The sequence below is a fragment of the Oratosquilla oratoria genome, chromosome 25 (genome assembly GCF_046742065.1).
Source record: "Oratosquilla oratoria isolate Oo_2021 chromosome 25, ASM4674206v1, whole genome shotgun sequence".
Classification (NCBI taxonomy): domain Eukaryota; kingdom Metazoa; phylum Arthropoda; class Malacostraca; order Stomatopoda; family Squillidae; genus Oratosquilla; species Oratosquilla oratoria.
In genome coordinates this window covers 30,277,943-30,285,442 of record NC_134801.1, presented here as the reverse complement: position 1 = coordinate 30,285,442, position 7,500 = coordinate 30,277,943, and positions in this window count along the sequence as shown.

Sequence of the window (7,500 nt, the reverse complement as noted above, 5' to 3'; positions counted from 1 at the left end):
TTGAATCTTATTTGCCTTCTCTGAGGCGGAAATACACTGTTTAGGTGATTTGAGATCATCACTGATAATTACGTCGAGATACTTCTCACGATCCTCTTTTGTTTACAAATTTCTAAATAACTTGTAATCGGACTTGTTATTTTTACATAACGTTACATTTACTTGTGTTGAATTTCATTAGCCACGTTTCAGATCATTGCTGTAGTTTATCTAAATCTTCTTGAATATCTAATTGCTTCAAGCGTCATTTGTCATTCCACACATTTCTGTATCATCAGAAAATTTGGAGAAAATAGATTTCAGTCATGGTCTATATCAATTATAAATAATATGAATAGAAGTGGCCCAAGAACGGAACCCCGAGGAACTCTACTCGTAAAAAATTCTCATCTAAAAGTTTCACCATTTACAATATATCTGTTTACGGTTTTTTTAGCAATTACTATTCCGTGCGAAGCAAATTTACAAAATAGTCTTTCGTGGTGGACGGTATCAAAAGCTTTCGCAAAGTCCAGATATATTAAATCTATATTGATTTTTTTTTTTATATAATTTGAGATGACCGTGTAGTAAAATTCGAATAGGTTAGTCACGCAAGAACGTTTCCGTCTGAATCCATGCTGGCTCTCATTTATTAAACATTTAGTTTCTAAATGGTATTCGATAGCATCTCTGATGATAGTTTCCATAATTTTTCCTGTGATTGAAGTTAAGCTTATAGGCCTGTAGCTCATTGGGTTCTTTTTGTCACCCTTTTTTGAATATGGGAGTAACGTTAGCTAACTTCCATTCGCTTGGGGGACATCTCCTAATATGATTTATTTATTTATTTATCTATTAATAGTTTCTAATGGAACAACAACCTCGTTTTTAATTTCCTTTAATATTCTTGGATGCCAACCGTCAGGCCCTAATGTTTTATCAACTCTGAGTTTCTCTATACATCTTTTCATTTTTTCTTTTGTTATACTTACAGTAGTAAATTTTTCCTAGACTTATCACAGGCTTCTGCTGGAACTTCAATGTAAGGTGTTTTGTTTACGAATACTGAACTAAAATAGTTGTTAAAAATATCACACATTCCTTCATTCGAATATTCAAGTTCACCGTCAGCAAATAATAGTGGGCCAATGTGATTCCTAATAATCTTCTTATCTCTAATGTAAATACGGAATTCTTTCGGATTCTCTTTGGATTTATAAGCTGAGAGTGGAGGATAGATGGAAAAAGAGGAAAATGACAAAAGGTAGGGAGGTTCTTAGAGTGAACTGCTTAAATGAGAAAGAAAAGAGAAGGAGTACAAGAAGAAGCTGATAGAGGAGTGGGAGAGAGTGAAGGATAGAGTAGAACTAGGAGTGGAGGAGGAATGGGGATGGTTCAAGGAGGGAGTCACAAGGTGTGCAAAGATGGTTTGTGGAACAAGGAGGATGGGAGGAAATAGAAGGACGGGTAGTGAGTGGTGGGATGAGGAAGCAAAGAAGGCTGTAGAAGAGAAGAAGCGAGCTTTCACAGATTGGCTACAAACAGGACAAGGGACATAGGAGAGGTACAAAGAAAAGAGGAGAGAAGTATAGCATAAGATAAAGGAGACAAAGAGGAGAGCAGATGTAAAGTGGGGTAGGAGTATGTTAGAAAAATTTGAAAGAAATAAAAAATATTTTGGAAAGAGGAAGAGGAGGCGAATCGAGTAGAGAAGAAAAGGTAAAAGGTGCAGATGGAGAGATGATAATGGAAGAGAAGGCAGTAAGAGGAACATGGGCAGAGTATTTTAGGGAGTTGCTAAATGTGAAGGAGGATAGGGAGGGAAAGATAGTTGCAGTGAGAAGTGCTAAGATATTGACCATGATGAGTGAGGAAAACGGAGGAAAAATGAAGAAGGATGAAGTGAAAGCAGCTGTTAAGATGGTGAGAGCAGGTAAGGCACCTGGTCTAGATGGATGTCATGCAGAATGTCTGAAAAAAGGAAGGTACAGTGATGGTGGACTGGCTGGTAAGGTTATTTAATATTTGTTTAAGAAAGGGTAAAGTGCCGGAGGACTGGAGGAGTGCTTGCATAGTTCCACTTTACAAGGGAAAAGGGGACAAGTGTGAGTGTAGTAGTTTCAGGGGTATTAGCTTGTCAAGTTTAGTTGGGAAGGCTTGTGGGAGGATCTTAATAGGATTAGGAGAGGAATAGAATGAGTAATTGGTGAGGAACAGTGTGGTTTTAGGACAGGTAGAGGTTGCGTAGATTAGATTTTTGTGGTAAGACAGATATGTGAGAAAGCTATAGGAAAGGGGAAAGGATGTTTTTTGGGCTTTTATGGATTTGGAAAAGGCTTATGACAGGGTAGACAGGAAGGCACTGTGGGAGGTATTGCAGATATAAGGGAGAGGAGGAAAGCTTTTAGGAGCTGTCAAGAATTTTTACGAGAGTAGTAGAGCTTGTGTCAGGATTAGAAATGGAGAGAGTGAGTGGTTCGAGGTGAAAGTGGGACTCTGCCAGGGATGTGTTATGCCACCATAACTGTTCAATTTATACGTGGATGGGGTGGTGCGAGAGGTAAATGGTAGGGTGGTGGGTCAGCGATTGGAGATGGTTAAAGAAAATGGAGAAAAGTGGGAGATAAACCAACTGTTGTTTGCGGACGACACCGCGCTTGTAGCAGGATCAGAAGAGGGATTGAGGGAGTCAGTGACAGAGTCTAGGAACGTGTGTGGAAGAAGGAAGTTGAAGATAAATGTAGGTGAAAGTAAGGTGATGAGATGTACGATGGGTGAAAGTAGCAGCAGACTGGAAGTGATTATTAAGGGAGAGAGACTGGAGGAAGTAGATAGTTTTAGATACTTGGGTGCGAATGTGGCAGGAAAGGGAGGAGTGGAGGTGGAGGTAGAGTGTAGATTGAGAGAAGTGAGTAAATGCCTTGGTGGATTAAAAAGTGTAATGAAAAGTAGACATTAGGGAAATGATACTAAGAGGAGATTGTATGAAGGAGTGATTGTGCCAACAACACTGTATGGAGCAGAAACATGGATCATAAGAGAGGGAGAGAGAAGGAGTTTGAATGTGTTTGAGATGAGGTGTCTGAGAGTATGATAGGGGTTACTAGGCTGGATAGAATGAGAAATGAGGAGGTGAGAAGAAGAACGGGGGTGGAAAGGGAGTTGCGAGGTAAGGCGGATGAAAGAATATTGGCATGGTTTGGACACATGGAAATAATGAGTGAAGAAAGACTAGTAAAAGAGGTCTGGAAGGCAGAGGTGGAAGGAGTGAACATAAGGGGCGACCTAGGATGAGATGGATGGATGGGGTAAAAGGGGCATTGGGAAGAGGGGAGTGTCTGTTGAGGAGGGACAGGAGAGGACGGAAGACAGGGGTGAGTGGTGAATGGTTATATATGGATGATGTTGTGATGTATGAGGTGGAACAGATGGAAGATAGGGGGTGAGGGAGTATGTGTGAGAAAAAAATTGACGCAGCCCGAAGGAATTTCTCCTAGTCTTCTTTTCTGCTTGAGGGGACGGAGAGAGGGGGGGGGTCACCGATTTAATGAAGCGGCCTTGCTGTGGATGTGCTGTGTCTTGCGACACTGCTTTTGACCCAGTGCATTGGACAGGATGCAGGGATGACCCGTCATCCAGGAGGTGCCAAGGTTGGAGGGAGGGAGGAGGGTGGAGGGGAGTGGAGTGTGATGGGGTTGGAATGGGTGGAAGTGGTTTTTATGTCTTTGTTTTTTAGCTACCTTTCTTATAAGGGGGAAAGAACCTTTGGTGTATGTATGTATGTATGTATGTATGTATGTATGTATGTATGTATGTATGTATGTATGTATGTATGTATGTATTGTCGCTTTATCTATAGTCTTCTTTTAAATCCCAGTGTATTTTCACATAACTTGATAGTCGTTAAATACCCCAGAACACTTATGTATCTTATAAGCCTATCGCTTTTTAGAAATACTCTTTTCAGTTTCTCTGTCAAGCCATTTTAGTCAAGCCTGATTTGGGGGTATAGGGTAATGATAATAATGAGAATGATATGATAATAATAGTGATAATGATAGCGGTAATGATAATGATAATGATAATGATAATGATTAATGATAATGATAATGATAATGATAATGATAATGATAATGATAATGATGATAATGATAATGTTCATGGTAATGATAGTGATAGTGATAACGATAACGATAACGATAACGATAACGATAACGATAACGATAATGTTAATGATAATGATAATGATAATGATAATGATAATAATAATGATAATGATAATGATAACGTTAACGATGATGATAATGATAATGATAATGATAATGATAATGATAATGATAATGATAATGATAATGATAATGATAACGATAATGATAATGATAATGATAATGATGATAATGATAATGATAATGTAATGATAATGGAAATGATAATAATGAAAACGATAACGATAACACTGGGTAACAGCCAAAAAATCGTCAGGGGTTTCTCAGCTGATTTAGACTAATTGTGGTGTTCTGAGTCCGAATATTACATTGGTTTTGCTCAATCAGGTCAACTTTTTGAGATACAGCCATAGGCCTACCTGACGAGCTATACATATGATAATTTGAAGGGTTTTGAGTTCAATCCTATTTTTCTTGAAGAATATAGCGAATTATTCATATATAAATGGTTGCTTCTGGTGTGTTTCTGTTTGAAATTGACTAATTGACTTATTTCTTTCTTTTCAGGGTATTGATATGGCTTCGGCGCGACGGTCATGCAGGAATAATCCTGACATTTTCTGCTACATTTGCGGAGAATACACGCTGTCAATGCACAGGAAGAGCATCACAAGCTTTGTGAAGCGCGCATACCAGGCTTACTTTCAAGTCAAGCTGGGTGACCAAGATAAGTCCTTGGCACCGCACACGGTGTGCATGACGTGCGTGGAATACCTCCGGCGGTGGACGAAGGGCACGAAAACTTCAGTGAAGTTTGGGATTCCGATGGTTTGGAGGGAGCCGTCTGACCATGAATCGGATTGTTACTTCTGCGCCATCAATACTACTGGCATCAACCGGAAGAATCGGAGCAGCCTCCAGTACCCCGACCTTCCATCTGCCCGCCGTCCAGTTGCTCACTGCGAAGAACTTCCTGTACCAGCGGGCAGAGAGCTTCCTGACAGCGATGACGAGGCCACCACTGCATATGAGGGAGGAGATACAGAAGAAGAGTATGAAACACAAGATGGTCCGCAGCCCTTTTCACAATGTGAGCTTAATGATCTGGTTCGGGATCTCAGCTTGTCGAAGACTTCCGCCGAGCTGATGGCCTCCAGACTCAAAGAGAAAAATCTACTCGGCGAGGACGCGCGTATCACATTCTTTCGTAGAAGGCATCAGAACTACATGGGCTACTTCTGCCAGGAGGAAGACCTCGTGTACTGCCGAGATGTCGCCGGTCTTCTTGTTAAACTCGGCGCTCCTCAATATGATCCGAGAGATTGGCGACTCTTCATAGACAGTAGCAAGCGCTCTTTGAAGAGTGTGCTCATCCACAACGGGAACGAGTTCGCCTCAATTCCTCTTGCGCACTCCACAACTCTCAAAGAGAAATATGAAGCAGTCAAGTACGTGCTCGACAAAATCCAATATGAGCAGCACCAATGGCTCATCTGCGTCGACCTTAAGATGGTGAACTTTCTACTTGGTCAGCAGTCCGGGTACACAAAGTACCCATGCTTTATATGTAAGTGGGACAGTCGAGACAGAGCCCAGCACTATGTGGAGAAAGAGTGGCCGGCGCGAGAGCAGTTAGTACCTGGGGCGAGCAACATCATAAACGAACCTCTTGTTGACCGGGAAAAGATTTTGTTCCCACCGCTTCACATCAAGCTTGGGTTAATGAAACAGTTCACGCGCGCTCTGGACAAGGATGGGAGGTGCTTCAACTACCTGTGGCGAGCCTTCCCTGGAGTGACCATTGAGAAGCTGAAGGCCGGCATTTTCGATGGCCCACAGATACGGCAGCTCATCAAGGACACAGAGTTCGAAAACTCCATGAACACGCTAGAGTGCGCCGCCTGGAGGTCGTTTGTGCAGGTGGTGAACAACTTCCTGGGGAACAAGAAGGCAGCAAACCACGCCACACTCATCAACAGCATGATAAAGAACTTCCAAAACCTCGGGTGTTTGATGAGTATAAAGATGCATTTCCTGTTCTCATACATGGAGAAGTTTCCTGAAAACCTTGGTGCGGTCAGCGACGAGCAGGGAGAAAGGTTCCATCAGGACATGCGTCAAATGGAGGAGAGGTACCAGGGGAGGTGGGACGCAGTCATGCTCGCGGACTACTGCTGGTCGCTGAAGAGAGACAACCCAGCAGCTGCTCACACACGGAATTCGAGGAAACGGCGATTTACGCCGTGAACTCCGAACTTTTGTGTCACGTAACGCTCATGTACATGTATTAAGCTTATCAAATGTAATCGAGTATATAAAAAATGAATGAATTTGGATACGTTGACTTTTATTTCCCCAGGAAAACGGAAAAACCGAATTTTTATGATCCGCAGAAATTGGGTTTTTGGACGAAAAATAGTTTTTTTCTTAAATGTCTGTAGCAAACAATCCTGACCTGATTGAGAAAAACCAAGGGCATTTTCGGACTCAGAGCATCACAATTAGTCTAATTCCGCTAGAAAACCCTGGACGATTTTTCAACAAAAAAATTTTTGTTACCCAGTGTAATGATAACGTTAACACTAACGATATCGATAATGATAATGAAAATGATAATGATAATGACATTGATACTGATATTGAAGCTTAAGCAAAATTGATATACATGATGAGACAGACAGGTGGCAAGAAGCAACGAGAATGAAGGGGTTATTAGTAGATACTAAGAAAGCTGAGGTCATGAATGTCAGCAGAAGTAGAGAAGAATCACATACACACACACACACACACACACACACACACACACACACACACACACACACACACACACACACACACACACACACACACACACACACACACACACACACACACACACACACACACACACACACACACACAAACACACACACACACACACACACACACACACACACACACACACACACACACACACACACACACACACACACACACACACACACACACACACACACCACACACACACACACACACACACACACACACACACACATATATATATATATATATATGCATACACATTACATATATATACATATATATGTGTATACACACACACACACACACACACATATATATATATATATATATACACATTACATATATATATATACATATATATGTGTATATATATATATACATATATTACAAACAGCTGAAGCAAGCTGAACAATTCAGTTGTTCTGGATTTTTATTTGCGCAGATCATTCAAGAAAGTGAAATCACAAAAAGAATTAGGAAAAAATAACATGGCTTTCAACCTTTTGTATCCTCTCTTAAAAGACAAGAATTTGCCAATCAAATGCAAGGC